Raw genomic sequence first — 22,793 nt, 5'->3', positions numbered from 1 at the left:
ATTAATTATAAATAATGAATCATATACGTTAAATTTTCAAAAATCTATTTATTAGTAATATGTTATTATATCTGATTACTTATAAGATACATAATAACAATGAAAACATGTATCAGATACCATATATGTTATATACTGCACTTTTACTTTATGAATGCAATAATGTGTCTGAAATTTAACTTTTTATAAGCAAAGAATATTGGTCCATACAGTATCAAAACAGACTAAAACATGAGTGAAATTGTCAAAAGGATAAAAAAAAACATAAAATGTTGTCTATGCATAGATACTTAATTACTACACTATGTGAACCAAATCTTCTTCTGGTGGTGGTGTGACTACACCCTTAGGTTTTGGTGGATCATCATTCTCACTAACGTATGCACCCTTAGCCTTCTCGCTGCCATAACTCCACAATAATGCTCCATATCTTTTGCGTAGGTATTCAGGAAGAAAATCAACTAATGATGTTTCGATTTGGTCGCTCAGATACTCCGCAAATGTAGCAACATATAACCCACAGTCTCTACAAAAATGTAGAATATCAGTTATAAACTTAAATCATACATGATTCAAAAACAATAAAAGCACAATACTTACAAGCTATCACTCTTTTGTTGCTTAATGTCTTGGGCAAATTCAACCATGAAAGGAACTTGTGCCTTCAAACGTGAACCAGAATTATTGTCCTTGTACGCATCACAATCACCAAAGTTTGTTCGCTCAGTTTTTTCAAAGAATTCACTGTCCATGAGGTAAGAAGGAAGCATTTTAGACAACATTTTTATCTCGTGCGGAATTGCCTTTTTCCTTGAGCCTAATGAAGAGTCATACACCCTTATCACCCTGTTTTTCAATTCAACAATCGCCAGCACCAAATGAAATTGTCCACCGCAGTTAATCAGGATGTAAACATCATCTACAAGATGCCATTGTAAAGCAACTGGAATTTCAAAACCTTTGATAATGTTAGTGATTGACCTCTCATATACAGATACAACTGAAGCGCGATTAATGTTTTCTTGGGTACTAATAAGATCATCATTACTAGCCAGGTAATAGCTTTCATAGGTATTTTTGATGTGTGAGATGAATAAGCAGTTGGCTGTTGTGTATCTATATTGATTCATGCTGTGGAGTTTTGGTTTTTTACGGAGGTAGTAAAAACAACATCGATGTGCTATAAAAACATGATAAACAAAATTATAAACTTGTAAAAGAGGTCTAATGATAGAATTGATACATTAAATGATAATCTAAACAAATACTAATTTGATATTTTCATACTTTATTTGAGTGTATCCATAATGATATTTTGTATCATGTTGTTCTGTACCAATGTATTTGATACAAGCTTAATAGTTTCATTAAGAACTTTACCTGATCAGTTCAATATTTGTTTGGCTGTGGCATGGCATAGAACCAGTTCTTGTTAATTGGAAATGTAACAACAAAATCCATCATCTCAAATTCAAAAGAAGAGGCTTTTGATCTATATTTATCCTCCGATGGTTTCCTGTGATAATGTTTGTATTATCAATTGGTTATATCAAAATAAGCTAATCCAAACATTTACAAAATATGTGTATAAGACTTACTTATTGACATGATTTTTGAGAAGCCCCTTAGTTAGCCACTACATATACTCATCAATTAGTTTAGATGAAACTTGATATGTAATCCCACATCCTTCAAATGGGAAATACAGACGAACATCGTCATCCAATTTATGTTTTCCCTTCTCGCTTGACCCAAAAGAAGTCATATATGGAGATTGAATAATTCTTGAAGGCATCATGTTTCTAGGCGCATGAGGCTTTGAATCGTTTCTAACAACAATCTCGGTGGTTGGAATATTGATGTGTCGCGAAATCGTGGCATATTTAATGCTTAATAACTATGAACTAATCCTGGAATTAAGTGATATTTTGGGATTATTTGATGGGTTTGTTAAATGTGTAGGCAGAATCTGGGTTGTACAGAAAAAGAAGCAGAACTAATGTTGGCCTAAGTGAAGCTCACGGCCAACTTCACGAACCGTTAACTTTATTACGGTCCGTGGTTGAGCTCGTGAAAGTGGGCCAGAACTGGGCCTTGAGAAGATGAAGAGCAAGAATTGAAGTGAAGATCAAGGAGGTTTATACGGGCCGTTGTTATTACCACGAACCGTGGTACCTACCATGAAGCTGAACCAGTATAAAAGCAAGAAAGAGTTGAAAGAAAGAACAAAGTGAAGACTACGGGTGACTTCACGGGCTGTGGTACTCACTACGGACTGTGGTGTCTCTCGTGGTACATTTTCCAGTGATCAAGTTTGAAGACCCACTCTGGGGAAGATCTAAGGCAAGACCACGGAGGGCTTCACGGTCCGTGAATCCCTTGATGGGTCGTGGTAGTGGCCGTGACAAGGCCCGACAACTCAGTCCTAACTTGATTAGGACTCAATTTAAACATTCTATTTTGAATTACTTTAGGTTTTTTTTAGGAATAATTATTCATTATCTGACGTTTCACAACGAGGAACAGAAAAAAAAACTTGAGTTTTAGATTTTGGATTCAGATTATTATCATCGGTGGGACGTTGTTCATTTCGATTTGGAGATTATCAAGTGGTTGTTGATTTACCGATTATTTTTGTAAGTAATTCTTAATATGTTTTCATTATCTATTATTGATTCTTTGCATAAGAACATGAGTGGCTAAACGTCACGACTGGGTGTGTGGGATCTATGATGATATTCTAGTTGCGATTCCGTAAAATGAGTAAAAAGGCAATCTTTGTTTACAACTTGTAGTTTACAGTTTTCATTATCATTTTAGGCTATTGAGTGCACGCTTTAGACAGGCCTGTATTTGGTGCTTGTTCGAGAGAAAAGCATCAGTTGGGAAAAAGGTAAACTAAGTTTACGAATTGGAGTTAAAGTCAGATTTCGAGAGAAGGGATCTTTAACACCATATCAAATTAAGCGAAGTCCAATATCGATAACACTTTAAGTTCAAGAGAATTAGAGTGAATATTATCTAATTAGGCTGAGAAGCGTTAGATTTATTTAAGTCGCAAAGAGTCTGTAAACATTGATTTTCTTGACACTCAATTTACGGAAGAGCGCTATAATCGATATCATAGTGAACACAAAACCTGGTTTCTTTAAATTGATTGAATCAACTCACAACGAGATCTTTTGTGAACCGTGTAACTAAGTTTTGACTGGAAGCACTTGCTGATAGAATACTTTTCAATTAAACCCAATTTTACGTTCCTTGTTAATTCTTTAGGAAATAGTAACGATAATTGAGTAAATGCAATGGTAAAACTTTATCTATAAAGAAATTCTCTGTGGGATCGACCTCAACTCTAGTTGAGTTCTGTAAATTGACAACGACCGTTTACACTCCTTATTTGGAGTGTAAATTTAGGCGTGTTAAATATCAGTGGGTAATTGACTATCAGACAACAAATCATGACTGTCAGTTAAATCCTGTGGATTGTAAACACACAATGGTTTAGTAGGAATAGGAACTTTTCCTAGATCGGATATAAGTGCATTTGTTGCTGCTTGAGTTGAGGGCGATATTGTTGTTGATGTGGAAGAATCCTGTATAATATGATATTATAGTTTTTTTAGTAAAATTGCATATAATGAATATTAGTGTCATGATGTATAATTGATAAATTTACCGATGTATTAACTGTTATTTTATCAGGCACAAAATGACGGATGTTGTGTTGAATTGTGTCATCACCATCTTCATCCATGATTACTTCATTTAAATCTTGTGGGGCTTGATGTGCTTCATCATCCTGAATATAAGCATGTTGTATGTATCAATTACCCATTATACTAATAATGTATCATATATATATATATATATATATATATATATATATATAAAGGATATTGTATCAAAGAAAATTGTAATGTATAAAGTTTTGATCATATTGATGCCTTCTTAGGATCATTTGCTTCAGTATCAACACGAGTACTTTCATATGTAGGTTGGAGTTCTGAAACACGTTTCATTTGTTGTTGGTTACTGATAGTATGATCAATCTATATTTGAATTTTTAATAATAAAAAAAGTGTTAACATAATTGTTACTGATACATTTTTTGACTTAAGTGATGAATATAAAGTTGAATTATATAACTGTTTAATGAGATAGAAGATTCAGTGAATCACCTTAACTATATACATGACTTATGTGTGCTGATACATATGATTTTGATTCTTAATACATACTTAATGTATGAGGTATAACTACAATTATAAACATTGTATTAGATACATATCTCTGCATTGACATTAACTTGATGTCCACCCTCATTAACAGATACACCAACCTCACAATCAGCTACTCCAACTGTACCAGCAAGATCAGTCTGTATATGTGGAGATGGTTGTTTATTGCTTGATTGAGGATCGACATTGCTGATTTCCTTGTGTCGAGATCGCATCAACTGCGAGTGGTTTTCCTTTATCAAGATTACAAGTTCCTTAAATTTCTTGTCCTATCAAAAAATTATTTTAAAAAAACAACTACAATTAGAGTCAATATAAAGAAAAAATAATAAAATCAAAATAATTACTTACGTAATTCTTCAAATGATCTTTTAGTTCTTCAATATCTGGAATTACATAGTTGACTTTTTGAGCATCTGCAGAACCGTGTACATTAGCAGCCGGTGTTGGAGGACTATCTGGAATAGAAAATGGCTAGTTTAATGACACATTGAACTGATCTGGCTGACTGGGTTCTGACACCTTTGTTTTAGGTGTATCCCATTTAATTCTCTTTTTTGGTGGTGGTGGAGATGATGTATCAGACACTCTAGATGATCTCCTTAACAACTGTTCGGGAGGTCTTGTGGAGAACTCATTGAAATCAGCAATGTCATTCGATTGAACTATCTTAGGATTGACAGACGTTGTGGGGTGTGAAGAAGGAGGAACATGTTCATCTTTAGGTAAATCAAAAGCTGCAAGTTCCTCCGGTGTTGGCACAATGTTTGAACATGCATTCTGGAAAAACAAAATATTTTTTAATATTAAGGGCCCATTTGGATTGGCTTAAAAAGGTAACTTTTAAAAAGTAACTTTTTAAAGTGCTGGAACTTATTTTTAAAATAAGTAGTTATGTGTTTGGATAAAAGTGCTGCAATTGAAAAAAAAGTTGTTGATGTGTTTGGCAAAATAAGTGCTGGTAAACACTTTTTTTTATCAAAATGTCTGAAATACCTTTAAAGCTGTTAACATGATAAAAAGTTGATTAAATTAAGGTTTTTATACTTAAAAAAAATTAAAACAAAATTAATTTATATTTTACATCCATAAGTAATAATATTTTCCTATCATTCACATATTTCTTTATCATCACAAATTATTTATAAGAGGAATATAAATTTATTATTTAAGTTAATTTAATATGCGCAACTTATTGTAGATTTTTAAAATATATATTTTGAATAAATCAAAGGAAAGATTTAAGATTTATTTTAGTTACATTCATAAGTAATAATAATTGTCTATCATTCACACATTTATTTATCATCACAAATTATTTATAAGAGGAATATAAATTTATTATTTAAGTTAATTTTATATGTGAAAATTATTTTAAATTTTAAAAATATATAATTTGAATAGATCACTTGAAAGATTTAAGCTTTATTTTAATTTCATTCATAAGTAATATAATTGTCTATCATTCACATACTTCTTTACCACCACAAATTACTTATAAGAGGAATATAAATTCGTATTTCAGAAAAAATAATAATAATAATAATAATAATGAACTAGGGTTCTTGACCTTTTTCTCCTCTCTTGCTTCTAATTTTCTGAGTTTGATTAATGATTTTGACTAAGGTAAGTTCTAGTTATGTTTCTAGGCTTAAACTAATTAAAACCTCATGATTTAGGGTCTAAACGACGTATCTTAGGGGTTAAATGAAATAGGAAAAGACCAAAAGACCCTTGAATTAACTGCTGTCGGAGTGACTGACGGAATGGACCTACGGTCCGTCAATCAATCGACGGTCCGTCGATTGGGTCAGTAGATCGAGTCTGCCCGACAGGGCTTCACTAAAACAGGTATAACGTTTTACTCAGAGGTCGGAATTTAGCAAACTCAGTGGCGTTGGAAAGATAATTCAATTATCTATCTAACCATAAGTCATGGGACACATAATTCATTTTGTGCTAAAAGTTATGACCATCTGAAGTTGACCCATCAATATTTTTCATCTAATTAGCTGCTAACCTCATTTGCGGTCAGACCTACGGACCGTGGATCGAATGACGATCCGTGCTGGTCGACCGTAGTTTGTGTCAGAGGCTGGTAAGGGAAGTCTCGATCCATGGACACAGACCACAGACCGTGGTCTGATCTACGGACTGTGGGTCTATCCGTGAGTCGGGACTTAGCCAATTTTCTGAACTGGTTTGGGGAGGGGTTGCAGTGGTGAACCACAGACCACTAGCACAGGCCGTGGTCTGACCTACAGTCCATGGATGGTGACCGTAAGTTGCATTTGCAACTTTTCAAAATCTGCATTTTTGTCTGTTTCGAATACGGGGTGTTACAGAAATCTTATCAAACCAACCATAACCATAAATGGTTTTTATATTAACTTTCGATATAGTCTACTTGTTTAATAAATCAAGGTTTTGAGGTATATCTACCTCTTCTAGACGAGTGCTTTTAATATCTTCTTGATCCATAAAAGAGAGAATACATGTATGCCGAAATTCTTCACATGAATTATATATATACCATGAAAGTTCCAAGGCTCTGATACCAACGATACAGGATCACTGACTTGACGGTGGTCCGACCAGTCATAGATCAAGCAAGTCAATATCCTTAGAGGTAGTCCAACTACATAAGAATCGAAATACACAAGAATTTTAACATAGTTTCTCAGATTGCATGGTTTAATTATTTTACTCAAGCAAAGGACCTGTCAAGAAGCTAAAACATACTTTTATTGAGCCCAAGTGTCTGATAGTTCTAACCGGGTATCAAGCGCCCTACTAATCAAACTCAATTTCGGGCTAAAAATCACGGTTCATCAGACGGAGTCATAAAGACAAAGCCAATAAAAGTAGTACTAGATCTGACTGTACCTCAATCTCAGAACAAAGTCGAGAAGCCATACTAAAATTCTTCTATATTTAAATAAAGCTTAGATCGTTCATGGTCTATATAAAAGAGAAGTAAGTTATCCGGCATAGATATAAATTTTTTAGCCGGACATAGTCACAGCTTCCAGATCGGAGATATAAAAAGATTTATAAATAAAAGTACAGAATTAAATTACCTTGTATCAACAACTTTATTTACTTTCGGTGAACCTCCGGCAAACCGAGAGCTTTACAAACTAAGAAATACAAACAACTTAAAAAAAAAACTTTTGAAGAGAGAGTGTTTTTCGACCCCCTCCTTCAAACTACAAAAGACTTTATTTATAGAAGAAAAAGGGATCTATCTACAATGATCTACAGTGACAGAACTACAGTGATTTACAGTGACCATGGGTCCCTTATCAATGGGTCCCAAATGTACAGTAACAGTTTTTCTACTGTGGTTTAACAGTGTATCTACTGTTAATCAATAGTGGTCATCTTGTCTTTCTTTTTCAACTCCCTAAGTAAACCTTCTGCTTTAGACAACATATCTTCTGTCACGGGTTTCGCCGATTCACAAGGCTGGGCCTCTTGAGCATCATCTGCGATATCATCATTTGTTTCACTTCTCATTGAAGTGTCTCATTTTTCATAGTGAGTGATATTGAGGGTAGATTCCTCCTAATTTCATCCAAATACTCCTTTATCATTTCTTCTTTATTTCCATCTTGAATGGAAATTCTTCTGGCAATATGTTTGACAAAGTTGTCAGCAATTATTCCTTTGTGAGGAATAGTACCATAATCTTGGATACTTTGAGAAATAGAGTCCAATAATTTTTGGCCATATAATGATTTATTCATGGGATCCTTCTTCATTAATTTATCCCAGAAATTATTATAATAAATCCCATATAAACATGGAATTTGTTCTTCAGTAAAACCTACTCCGGGGTCCATTTATGGATCCATGGATTCGAGAATTCTATGAAGAAATGAATTTGTTCAATTTTTTCTATATAATAAACATGATCTGAGTGGTATAAATCATTAAGGTCTGGTGAAACCTTAACCCAGTTTTTGTATAACTTTAAAAAGGGATCAGGTAAAATCTTTACCGTCGGTCTGTTGTATGACCACCAGTTCAAGAACCAGTTAGGAATTGGGTCAACAAATATGTTTGCACACACCTTGATAAACCAAGTATGTTTATGCCTTTCATTGTTATAATAAAGGACTTTGTTGAAAGCGTTAATATAATCCCAATAAGTGAAATTGGTAGGGATTTTATTGAGGCTGATCTGCCTTTCTTTCATCGAGGATATACCCTAATGTTCAATTGATATAATCTGCTTTATGATCATTTTGGAGGAGTTATAAACGTTCTTGCTGGTGTTATAACCGGGTTTTGTATTACTCTCCTGGGAAGTATAATCCGTTAAGTAAATATCGCTGGAATATCTTCCAAGGTTCATCTTTTCTCTGTATCTCAGAGTTTTCAATTAGAAATAGCATTTCTTTCTTTACTACCCTTTCATAGGATCTAATATCATCAACCTCTTCTTTCACCACTGATGCAAAAGTATCACTTTGTTTTTTAGATAAATATGCTCTCAGTTTGGCGTATAATGGATTATTTTCTAGAATATCATCCAGATGTATCGAAGAAGTAGCTTCTTTTGAAGAGCTTGTTAGTTTTACCAAGCTCATTCCTCCCCTTTGTATAATTAGAGAGATGGATGAGGATTCGTAAGACGATCCTCATGTTTTTGAGAAGGATGATCTTCCCCTTCCGCGAGTATAACTGCCCTTTCCTCTAGCCTTGGTTACCCAAGGAGGATCCATCCAGCAAACATAGCAGTTAGTTTTAAACATCTAAAAGGTCATAAACTTCAGAACAATAAAATCTTTCATAAAGTTCTTGTTCAATCATGTAATTAGCGATGATATCCATCACCATTCTGCCTATAATTCTCCATAATATACGTTCCTATAAATCTCTATTAAGAGGAACCACCTTAAAAAAATTGTAACCAAAGTAATATCAGTAAAGAGGTCAAGAAAACCCATTTTTTTAAGAAGAAATATATTCTCAAGATAAGAAGTCGGGGAGGGAATTATCACTTCCCTTTTAATAATGAATTTCGAAATCAAAAGGGCTTAATTGTGCCTGCCACCTAGCAAATATTAATTTGGATGCATCATGTTTAAAATCTTTATCAAACATATATTTGACTGATTGAGCATCTGTTTTTATCACAAATTTCTTATTGTAAAGATCATCCTGAAATTTTAAAACACATTTAACGATAGTTAACATTTCATGAGCTACCGTTGCATATTTTTTCTGAGCATCGCTCCATCTTCCTGAATGAAGCCGAATAAGGTATCCATTTTTATCATGTCGGTTAATCTGTTTTAATATTCCACCATAACCGATATTGGACGCATCTGTCTCAACGATCATTGGCCAAGCTGGATTAGCAAGGGTTAAACAAGACAAAGATTTAACTCTTTCTTTGATAGTCTTTACAAGATCTGTGAAACTATTAGTCCAAGGCTTCTTATGATCCTTTTTTAGCCTGTCGTATAATGGAGCTAAATCTCGAGACAAATTTTTGTAGAAAGGGGAAATGTAATTTAAACTTCCCAGAAATCGCTGCAATTGCATCCTATCTGTAATAATATCAGGGAATTTTGATACGAATTCAATATATCGCTGAATAGGAGTCATTTTTCCTTGACAAATCAAATGGCCCAAAAATCTAANGTCTTTGAATATACCAAAATATCATCAATGTAAACTATGATGAAATTCAAATAAGGATTAAAAATATCATTCATAATCTTTTGAAATTCCGAGGGATCATTTTTTAAATCAAAGGGCATTGCATTCCATTCGTATTGTCCAAATGGAACATTAAATATCGTTCTATAAGAATGGTCTTTAAATATTTGGATTTGCCAATATCCAGATTTTAAATCAAAATTTTGAAAAGATATTAGCATCATATAATCTTGATAATAAATCCCTTTTGTTTGGAATATGATACCTAATCCATTTTAAAAATTTATTTAAAGGTTTATAATTTATAACTAACATGGGAACACCTCGTTCTTTTTCTGTTACGTTATTAACATAAAAAGCAGTACACGACCATGGTAATTTGGAAGGCTTTATCAAACCTTTTTGTAATAAATTATCAATTTTGTTTTTGCAGAATTCAACTAATTCGGTATTCAGCTGACAAGGACGTGATTTGGTAGGGATATTTTCCTCAGAGAAATCATCTTCATATGGAAGAGTTACAATATGCTTTTTCCGATTCCAAAAGGCACTAGGATGATCAGCACAAATATCAATGGCCATTTTTTCAGAAATGTGTTTAATCTTTTCCTGTACTTTAGCAGATTTTAAAGTATCGAATATATTCATACTAAATATCTCAAGTTGTAAATAATCAACATGCTTTTGTTTCATTTCAATTAGAGCATTAATATCTCTAGAAATAGCCTCGGTGATAAAAGTATAACTAATATCTTGATTTTTATAAGTAGCAGAAAATCTTTTAGCATTTATATTAGTAAAAGGATAAATTGCATTTATAAAAGAAGTTCCAAGAATAATAGAAGGGTATAACTGATTTTTTACTAAGAAAAAGAAGTGAGGAATACAAACTTTATTCTAGCAAATTCGAGTATTAGATAATTTATACTTTATAGCTAAAGCATGACCAGATGCAGATTTAACCATGAGTTGTTTTTCCAAAATATTTAGTAGGTACTAGACCTTCTTGAATGCAACTCACATCAGCGCCACTATCAATCATAGCAATGTTAGTTATAGAAAATAATATTATCAATTAATATAGTACATTTAACATACCATTTATGAGCTGTAACAATTTGCATCATTCCTAAAAACATATTTTGTTTTGGATCAATATTCAAAGTGTTGGCAAGAGTATTTTCTTCAGCAGTAGAATCATCAACCTTATTTTTTCCTTTGCTATTAGCAGACTCAATCTGAGTAAGATGGTGATTACAAATAATATGATTTTATTTAAGAAATTTAATTTCTTCCTTCAAATGTTCAATTTCTCCTTTTAAATCATCAAAAGAGGTATCGCGAATAATCATGGTTTGTTTAGAAAAGAGTCTATTATGAACTTCAGACAAGGAGTAAGGAGCAGAATAATTAAACTCATATTTAACCTTTCTATCATTAGGAATATTAGATGAAGAGCTAGTTTTACCGGTAGCCAATTGAATGATCTTTTCACGAAGAGTATTATCGGTAACTTCTTCTAGAAGTTCTATCACATTGTCTGCAGTGATAGTGAACATATTCATGTCTTCGAACTGAGATTGTAGCTTGTAGAATTCATCATGTTCACAGTGACAACTATCACCATGACATTTGCAAGTATCATTCGAATCTTGTTGAACCTTACTAGATGACTCAGGTTGCTCATCCTCTGTTGCATAACTTGCTTCAGAATCATCAAAATCTGATTCGGAACCAGAAGTATATAGAAAACTATATATCTTCTCTTGAATATCATCATCAAGTTCTAGAGTCTTAAGCTTTTCTAGCTTACAATTTGGAGCTTATGCCCAAATTTTCCACATTTATAACACTTAATCTTATCAAGATTTTGCTTGGACCTATTCCTGGTAAATCGATGAGATTTACGATGAGCCCTACGCTCATCTCTTTCTTCTCTAGTCCTTCTTCTAGATCTTCTTTTTCTTCTGATGAGATCTATGAGATTTCGATTTAGAAGTTCTCAGTTGGTGCTTTTTGAAGCATCCGGTAAACCGAATTGAGTACAAAAATCTCCTAATTGAATCTTTTCTCTAAGCTTATCCATCTTAAGTTGTCTTGAGAGTTTTAACTCATTGCACAAATTTATGCCTTCTTGCGTACAAGCCCCAATAATCTTTCCATAAGTAAAATCGCTATAGGGAATAATTCCTTGTGGATTTCTAAGAGTCTTTTTTACTCTTTCTGCAAATAAAGAAGGTAAGCCATCATTAAATTTGGCTTTCCAGAATTCTAAACAATTTTTGGGAAGTTCCATTACCCGACTTAAATAAGTTTCTTATACCATCTAAACTTACCTAAATGTCTACATCTAAGACCATTTAGTAGAGATCTAATGGTTTCATATTGATTGGTAAATCTACCACTAAAATGTTCAAGAATAGTCAAAATAAGTGTATACACAGCATCTTCTCTATTTCGAACATGGGCAAAGCCTAAATTATCAACTCCTTCATTTACTGCCTTAGCATTAATTACTGCTGCTCTCGCATCAGAGGGCATATAATTATCCCACCATCCTCTTAGTTGACCGGTAAATCCTGCAATAATCATCTTGCAAATGGTCTTGTCAGTGTTACTAACACTTTTGCAGATAGTAGCATACATAGGCATCCTATGAACCATAATTGTCAACTGCCTATCAGTTAGCCCATCGAGATTCCATTCATAATACTATTATTAATCATTTAAATATTATTAATCATATATAACACTTATTTTTAATCCTGTATAACACTTATTATTATTATTTAATCCTTTAAATCTTCTTTACTGATAAGGATATTCTTTCTGTATCCGAGATGGATTTTAATCTTAATGATACTTAATGATGAGTGAACATCAAATTGATTTTATCCAGGTTCACTGGAAAGAAAATAAATTCAAAACGATTTTTTAAATGAAAAATGGAACCGGTTTAAAACTTGGTTTTTTGACACTTATATTAAAGAAGATTTAAATAAGATTTCTCAAGAGTTTTATGAAACTTGTGCATTACATAATCATATTATGTTCTTTGTGCCTTGGTTTATAACCACTTATTTGCCTTTATTCATCAACGTTCTTGAACGATCTTACAAAGATAAACCGGGTAATATTATTCAATCCATTTATCCTCCTAAAGCTCCGTTTATTTTACCAAATAATACTGGTATTACTTTGACTGCTTTTCATTAATTTATTTATAATGAAGTCGCCGCAGTAAGTATAAATGAAATTAATCGTCTTATTTCTCAAAATAATTATTTGGGTCTATATGTTAAAGTTATTGGTGAACATATTTGTAGTCTAGACAAAAAATTAGATAGCCTGTCTAATCAGATGGTTCAAATTGATAACAAGCTAAAACATACTTTTATTGAGCCCATGTGTCAGATAGTTCTAACCGGGTATCAAGCGCCCTACTTATCAAACTCAACCAACGATACAGGATCACTAACCTGGCGGTGGTCCGCCCAGTCATAGATCAAATAAGTCAATATCCTTGGAGGTAGTCCAACTACATAAGAATCGAAATACCTAAGAATTTTAACATAGTTTCTCAGACTGCATGGTTTAATTATTTTCCCAAGCAAAGGGCCTGTCAAGAAACTAAAACATACTTTTATTGAGCCCATGTGTCTGATAGTTCTAACCGGGTATCAAGCGCCCTACTTATCAAACTCAATTTCGGGCTAAAAATCACGGCTCATCAGACAGAGTCATAAAGACAAAGCCAATAAAAGTAGTACAAGATCTGACTTGACCTCCATCTCAGAACCAAGTCAAGAAGCCATACTAAAATTCTTCTACATTTAAATACAGCTTAGATCCGTTCATGGTCTATATAAAAGAGAAGTTAGTTATCCGGCATAGATATAAATTGTTTAGCCGGACATAGTCACAGCTCCCGGATCGGAGATATAAAAAGATTTATAAATAAAAGTAGAAAATTAAATTACCTTGTATCAACAATTTTATTTACTTCCGGCGAACCTCAGGCAAACTGAGAGCTTTACAAACTAAGAGAAACAAACAACTTAAAAAAAACTTTTGAAGAGAGAGTGTTTTTCGACCCTCTCATTCAAACTATAAAAGACCTTATTTATAGAAGAAAAAGGGATCTATATACAGTGATCTACAGTGACCAATCTACAGTGATTTACAGTGACTATGGGTCCCTTATCAATGGGTCCCAAATGTACAGTAACAGTTTCTACTCTGGTTTAACAGTGTATCTACTGTTAATCAATAGTGGTCATCTTGTCTTTCTTTTTCAACTCCCTAAGTAAACCTTCTGTTTTAGACAACATATCTTCTGTCACGGGTTTTACCAATTCACAAGGTTGGGCCTCTTAAGCATCATCTGCGATATCATCACTTGTTTCACTTCTCATTGAAGTGTCTGATTTTTCATAGTGAGTGATATTGAGGAGTAGTTCCTCCTAATTTCATCCAAATACTCCTTTATCATTTCTTCTTTATTTCCCTCTTGAATGGAAATTCTTCTGGCAACATGTTTGACGAAGTTGTCAGCAATAATTCCACTGTGAGGAATAGTACCATAATCTTGGATTCTTTGAGAAATAGAGTCCAATATTTCTTGGTCATATAATGATTTAGTCATGGGATCCTTCTTCGTTAATTTATCCCAAAATTATTATAATAAATTCGATATAAGCATGCAATTTATTCTTCAGTAAAACCTACTTTCGGGGTCCATTTATGGATCCATGGAATCGATAATTCTATGAAAAAATAAATTTGTTCAATTTGTTTTATATAACAAACATGATCTGAGTGGTATAAATCATTAAGGTCTGGTGAAACCTTAACCCAGTTTTTGTATAACTTTAAAAAGGGATCAGGTAAAATCTTTACCGTCGATCCGTGGTATGACTACCAGTTCAAGAACCAATTAGGAATTGGGTAAACAAATATCTTTGTACACACCTTGATAAACCAAGTATGTTTATGCCTTTCATTGTTAATATAAAGGACTTTGCTGAAAGCGCTAATATAATCCCAATAAGTGAAATTGGTACGGATTTTATTGAGGTTGATCTGCCTTTCTTTCATCGAGGATATACCCCAATCTTCAATTGATATAATCTGTTTTATTATCATTTTGGAGAAGTTATAAACGTTCTCACTAGTGTTATAACCTGAGAAGTACTGAAATTCAACACTACCTGTATTCGTTAATACAAGCGGGTTTTGTATGACTCTCCTGGGAAGTATAATCCTTTAAGTAAATATCGCAAGAGTATCTTTCAGGGTTCTTCTTTTCTCTGTATCTCAGAGTTTTAAATAAGAAATATCATTTCTTTCTTTACTACCCTTTCATAGGATCTAATATCATCAACCTCTTCTTTCGCCATCGATGCAAAAGTATCACTTTGCTTTTGAGATAAATATGCTCTCAGTTGGTCGTATAATGGATTATTTTCTAGAATATCATCAAGATGTATCGAAGAAGTAGCTTCTTTTGAAGAGCTTGTTAGTTTTACCAAGCTCATTCCTCCCCTTTGTATAATTGGAGAGCTGGATGAGGATCCATATGACGATCCTGATGATTTTGAGGAGGATGATATTCTCCTTCCACGAGTATAACTGCCCCTCCTCTAGCCTTGGTTACCCAAGGAGGATCCATCCTGCAAACAAAACATTTAGTTTTAATCATCTAAAAGGTCATAAACTTCGGAACAATAAAATTTTTCATATAAATCTTGTTCAATCATGTAATTAGCGACGATATCCATCACCATTCCGTCTATAATTCTCCATAAAATATGTTCCTGTAAATCTCTATTAAGAGGACCTCCCTTCAAAATTGTAACCAAAGTAATATCAGTAAAGAAGTCAAGAAAACCCATTAAGAAGAAAGATATTCTCTAGATAAGAAGCCTGGGAGGGAATTATCACTTCCCTTTTTATAATGAATTCCGAAATCAAAAGGGGCTAATTGAGTCTGCCACCTAGCAAATATTAATTTGGATGCATCATGTTTAAAATCTTTAGCAAACATATATTTAACTGATTGAGCATCCGTTTTTATCATAAATTTCTGATAGTAAAGATCATCCTGAAATTTTAAAACACATTTAACGATAGTTAACATTTCATGAGCTACCGTTGCATATTTTTTCTGAGCATCGCTCCATTTTCCTAAATGAAATCGAATAAGGTATTCATTTTTACCATGCGGGTTAATTTGTTTTAATATTTCACTATAACCCATATTGGACGCATCTTTCTCAACGATCTTCGGCCAAGCAGGATTAGCAAGGGTTAAACAAGGCAAAGAATTAACTTTTTCTTTAACAGTGTTTACAAGATCTGTGAGACTGTGGGTCCAAGGCTTCTTATGATCTTTTTTTAGCCTATCATTTAACGGAGCTAAATTTCGAGACAATTTTTTTATAGAAGGGGGAAATGTAATTTAAACTTCCCAGAAACCGCTGCAATTGCGTCCTGTCTGTAATAATATCAGGGAATTTAGATGCGAATTCAATAGATCGCTGAATAGGAGTCATTTTTCCTTGACAAATCAAATGACCCAAAAATCTAACTTCTTTATGAAAAAGACTCATTTTAGATTTAGATATGACCAAACCATTTTGAATAACTATTTTCTTAAAAATGTCTAGATGCTTAATATGCATTTCAAGAGTCTTTGAGTAAACCTAAATATCATCAATATAAACTATGATGAAATCCAAATAAGGATTAAAAATATCATTCATAATCTTTGAAATTCCGAGGGAGCATTTTTTAAACCAAAGGGCATTACATTCCATTTGTATTGTCCTAACGAAACATTAANACCCAAAAATCTAACTTCTTTATGAAAAAGACTCATTTTAGGTTTAGATATGACCAAACCATTTTGAATAACTATTTTCTTAAAAATGTCTAGATGCTTAATGTGCATTTCAAGAGTCTTTCAGTATACCTAAATATCATCAATATAAACTATGATGAAATCCAAATAAGGATTGAAAATATCATTCATAATCTTTGAAATTCCGAGGGAGCATTTTTTAAACCAAAGGGCATTACATTCCATTCGTATTGTCCTAACGAAACATTAAATGCCGCTCTATAAGAATGGTCTTTAAATATTTGGATTTGCCAATATCCAGATTTTAAATCAAATTTTGAAAAGATATTAGCATCATATAATCTTGATAATAAATCCCTTTTGTTTGGAATAGGATACCTAATCCATTTAAAAAGTTTATTTAAAGGTTTATAATTAATTACTAACCTGGGAACACCTCGTTCTTTTTCTGCTGCGTTATTAACATAAAATGCAGTACAAGACCAGGGTGACTTGGAAGGTTTTATTAAACCTTTTTGCAATAAATTATCAATTTTCTTTTTGCAGAATTCGACCAATTCGGTATTCATCTGGCATGGACGAGATTTGGTAGGAATATTTTCCTCAGAGAAATTATCTTCATATGGAAGAGTTACAATATGCTTTTTCTGATTCCAAAAAACACTAGGATGATCAGCACAAATATCAATGGCCATTTATTCAGAAATGAGTTTAATATTTTCCTGTATTTTAGTGGATTTCAAAGTATCGAATATATTCATATTACATATCTCAAGTTGTAAATAATCGACATGCTTTTGTTAAATTTCAATTAAAGCATTAATATCTCGAGAAATAGGTTCAGTGATAAAATTATAACTAATATCTTGATTTTTATAAGTAGCCGAAAATACTTTACCGTTTATATTAGTAAAAGGATAGATTGCATTTATAAACGAAGTTCTAAGAATAATGGGAGGATATAACTGATTTTTTACCAAGAAAAAGAAGTGGGGAATACAAACTTTATTCTGGAAAATACGAGTATTAGATAATTTATACTTTATATCTAAAGCATGACCAGATGCAGATTTAACCATATGAGTTGTTTTTTAAAAATATTTTGTACATACTAAACCTTTTTGAATGCAACTCATATCAGCGCCACTATCAATCATAGCAATTTTAGTTATGAAAAAAGTATTATCAATTAATATAGTACATTTAACATACCATTTATGAGCTGTAACAATTTGCATCAATCCTAAAAACATATTTTGTTTCGGATCAATATTCAAAGTGTTGGCAAGAGTATTTTTTTCAGCTGTAGATTCATCAACCTTATTTTTTCCTTTGCTATTAGCAGACTCAATCTGAGTAAGACGGTGATCTTAAATAATATAATTTTGTTTAAGAAATTTAATTTCTTCTTTCAAATGTTCAATTTCTGCTTTTAAATCATCAAAAAAGGTATCACGAATAATCATTGTTTGTTTAGAAGAGAGTCTATTATGAACTTCAGACAAGGAGTAAGGAGCAGAATAATTAAACTCATCTTTAACCTTTTTATTACTAGGAATACTAGTTGAAGAGCTAGTTTTACTAGCAGCCAATTGAATGATCTTTTCACGAAGAGTATTATCGGTAACTTCTTTTAGAAGTTCTATCATATTGTCTGCAGTGATAGTGAACAGATTCATGTCTTCGAACTGAGATTGCAACTTGTAAAATTCATCATGTTCGCAGTGACAAATATCACTATGACATTTACAAGCATCATTCGAATCTTAATGAACCTTAGAAGGCTCAGGTTGCTCATCCTCTGTTGCATAACTTGCTTCAGAATCATTATAATCTGATTCGGAACCAGAAGTATATATAAAACTATAAATCTTCTCTTGAATATCATCATCAAGTTCTATAGTCTTAAGCTTTTTCAGCTTACAATTTTGAGCTATATGCCCAAATTATCCACATTTATAACACTTAATCTTATCAAGATTTTACCAGGACCTATTCTTGGTAAATTTATGAGATTTACGATGAGCCCTATGCTCATTTATTTCTTCTCTAGTCCTTCTTCTAGATCTTCTTTTCTTATGATGAGATCTATGAGATTCTAATTTAGAAGTTTCTCGATTGGTGATTTTTGAAGCATCCGGTAAACCGAATTGAGTACAAAAACTCCTAATTGAGACTTTTCTCTAAGCTTATCCATCTTAAGCTGTCTTGAGAGTTTTAACTCAATGCACAAATTTATGCCTTCTTGCGTACAAGCCCCAATAAGCTTTCCATAAGTAAAATCACTATAGGGAATAATTCCTTGTGGATTTCTAAGAGTCTTATAATAATAATAATAATAATAATATGTTAGGGTTAATTCAATATGGGCAATTTGGAAATTGTATAAAAGAATTAGGGGCCAAAAGGTAATATACTTGGTCAACATAAAATGGCTTTTAAGTTAAAAAAAAAAAAGCACCCCTCACCTAGCTTTTAACTTTTGCTTAAAATAAGTCATTTTTGACTTAAAATAAATTACTTTAATAATTGTCAAACACTCTAATAAGTCAAAAACTGACTTTTAACCCAGTTTGACCAGCTTAAAAGCCCATCCAAACAGGCTCTAAGACACAAAATTATGTATCCTAACACATAAAAAAATGATTTTAAAATGACAAACTTGCAACCTTACAACTATATACTTAATTATGTATGAAATGTAATATAAAATGGGATTCAATGTTACCTCTTGAAAAATGCTAGACATAAGCATTTCATACTTTGTCTTTAAAGCCACAACCCTCCAATTGCAAATTCTAGGGATGACATCCCATTCTTTGACAGCAATTTCAGGATTTAACTAGGATGCACATTTGTATGTCCATACGTTAAGTGCATAAGGCATTTCATACAACCGATACAACTGTTTGCTAAGATTGAAATCCCGGAGTGAATCCATGAGCTTTGTGAATGCAATATGTCTCCAAGGATATACTTGATATCTACCATCATTGTAACACCCCAGAAAATTTTTGAACTAAGACTCGAACCGTTCTTCGTAGTGAGTGAGATTTTACCAAGGAGTTTAAAATTTCTTAAGTGTTAAGGTCACTAGATGTAGCACCTTGAGTTTCAAAAAGAATTAAATTGGAAATAGCAAAATCTGAAATTTTGCAAGTTATGCTTAAGTATGAGTTTTGGGTCGACTTCAAACAGCCATAACTCTTAGCTCAGGATGAATTAGGTGTGCTACTAGATACCGTAGCGAATATATTTGAATTATCTTTCCAACGCCATGGAGTTTGCTATGTTTCGAGGTCGGATGAGTGAGATATGGCCTTTTGAAGATAGGCTGTCCAGTTAAGGAAGGTTAGCCGAAAATAGAGAAGGGTATTTTGGTCTTTTCCTTACCCAATCAGATTTAATTCGATTTTAGTAATATTTTAAGGGTCTAATCCTATTAGGTTCAGTTTTATAATCCTAAAATTAGCCTAGGGTTTTAGTTGAGAGTTCAAGAAGAGAGAAGAGGTGAAAAGAGGAGAGGATCAAGCGTTCGTCGAGATTCTTGCGTGTTGTAACGGATTTTCGCCATGGGTTTGATCCCTAAGAGGTATGTAAGCTTCCATAGTGTTGGGTTCTTTCACCCACACGCCAATCATGATTTATTCAGCGTAATTTCGTTCTTGAAATTTAAAGATTAGAGTTCTTGATAAGTGTTCTTGAAGTTTCATTAAGTTTTGAAGTAAGATTCTGCTTAGGTCAACTTTAAACGACCATATCTCTTAGAATATTAAGAGTTACGTGAGCCATAATCTATCCAATTAAAGGTAATTGAATCTACTTTCCAACCCCACCAGTTTCACGTCAATCCAAAACCTGAGTAAAGAGTTATGACTATTTTAGTAACCTATACAGTGCTGTTACGAATTAGCCGACGGAAAAATATTGAAAATAATCGTTTTTGTCTTTTTACCTCCAAGAAAACCATCAAAGAATTTCTTGACTAATTAAAAAGCTCAAAACAATCAGATTTTCATCTTCACTCATGAAAATCATGATTTTTGGCTATAGAGATTTTAAGAAACTAACTCGAGAATCTCAAGAAAGGTCTTCTTGATTGTTTACCTTCAAGCTAGGGTTTCAAGGCTTCTAACCAAGTTCTTCTTCAAGATTCTTAAAGATTCTTCAAGAATCTTGTTCTTCTAGGTATGTAAGGCTATCATAGTGTTGGACTAGTTCGTCCTCACGCCCTACATATACTTTCAGATCAGAAAAAGAGTAATCTAGGATACTTCCCTAGATTTGAGTATTCTTGAGATAAGTTGATTTTGAGTTCTTGAATTCATGTTTCTTTTAAAAGTTCTATTCCTAATTATCGAATAGCTATATTGTTATTTAGATCCTTCATATCATGAATCATAACTCTTGAATTCATAATTCAAATTCAAGAGAGAGTTAAGAGTAGAGTTCAAGGAAGCCTTTGAGTTCAATTGTGAATCCTTTGAGATCAACTATCGATTTGAACTAAGTTTTGAGGAAGTAAGTCAGAGAATGAGAAGAGTCACATACATGAGTTTCATAATGTTATGTAGACCTACGAGTCAAGTCGTTCATGCCCATAAATTCCGCATGAACTCCAGAAGTTGAGTATCTTTGAGAGGAGTAGTATCTTCAAGTTCTAAGTCTTGAGTATTGAGTTCCTAATCCCCTTTGAGATTATATTTCTAAGCATGGGACTATTACATGTTACCCATAAAGTCTTTGAGTTGAATTGTTCATGCCCATAATTCCGCATGAATCCTATAAGTCGAGCAGTCTTGAGAAGAGAAGTATCTTTGAGTCTTTGAGTTGAGTCGTTCATGCTTATAATTCCGCACGAACCCTCTGAGTTGAGCATTCTTGAAATTAGTAATATCATTGAAGTTCTTGAGTTCCAAGTATTTGAGTTCTATCTATGGTTATTGAAAACCTTGCATTGAGTAGTTCATGTCCATAATTCGGTATGAACCATATTTTAAGAAGTCTTTTACAAACGTTTTAACTTTGTTTTAAGACTTAAGTTTTGAGTTCAGTAAAGAGTAAAGAGTAAAGTTTGAAGTCTTTTTCTTCAAAAGTATATGGGGACTAAGTATTCCCAAAGAGTTTATAAATGTTTTCACATTTAAATAAGAACGGAAACTGAGATTTCCAAAGGGCCTTCGGGCTAGTTTTCAGAAAAGAGTAATAGCTTTCTAAATGAAGCAAGCAGGGAAACTGAGATTTCCAAGATAGCCTTTGAGCTAAGTTTTTGAGCAATTATCTCAAATCAGCAGAAAGAAGTATGTTTTTAAAACATAAGAGCTAGTATATTTTTGGGAGTAGTATTGAGCACCGATATGGGGGAGAGTTTAGACAACTCACAGCCTCCATAAACCATGTAGCCACCATGGGTAGAAAAGGGTCATACTTTTTAGATGAACCTTTTTCGAAATAGACTAGTGGATCCATTAGGCAGTTCAGGTCCTATACCTTTGGCCGGGTATAGGATGCGCTGGCAGCGTGAGGTAGATCGCTGTATCATCACTATAGCTCTTATGTGATGGTTGTCGGTTAGAGAAACTCCCACAGAAGTTATTGTATTTTTATATACATCAGTTTATTGTATTTTTATATACATTTCAGAGTTATGTTGTATCCTTGCATACACACAGATTTCACAGCATGTTTTTAAACAGTTTGTTTCTTTATATTGCACTTGTTTTAAATTGCTTTATATTGAAATGAGTTCAGTCATATTGAGTTGAGTATTCAAAGTTGAGTATCCAGAGTTGAGTATCCAGAGTCGAATATCATATCTTTGAGTCGAATATCATATCCTTGAGTTGAGTATCTAATCTCTGAGTTGAGTATCTTATCCTTGAGTACTTCTGAGTTGAGTAAGTTTGAGTAGTTTGGAGTATTCCTTGAGTTGAGTAAGATTGAAAAGAGGCAAGTATGTTTCCTTTTTATCAAGTTTCAAGCTTATGTTTATGTTTTAGAATTCCCCTTACATGCTC

At 33.0% G+C, this 22,793-nt stretch overlaps 1 pseudogene; it reads right to left on the bottom strand.

Moving 5' to 3' along the window:
* Window positions 1–297: 297 nt before the first annotated feature.
* LOC125847248 (uncharacterized) overlaps window positions 298–22,793 on the bottom strand; it is a 31,025-nt pseudogene continuing 8,529 nt past the window's right edge.

This window comes from Solanum stenotomum, chromosome 12 (assembly GCF_019186545.1).
Source record: "Solanum stenotomum isolate F172 chromosome 12, ASM1918654v1, whole genome shotgun sequence".
Classification (NCBI taxonomy): Eukaryota; Viridiplantae; Streptophyta; class Magnoliopsida; order Solanales; family Solanaceae; genus Solanum; species Solanum stenotomum.
This window is presented reverse-complemented; position numbering and strand designations above follow the sequence as displayed.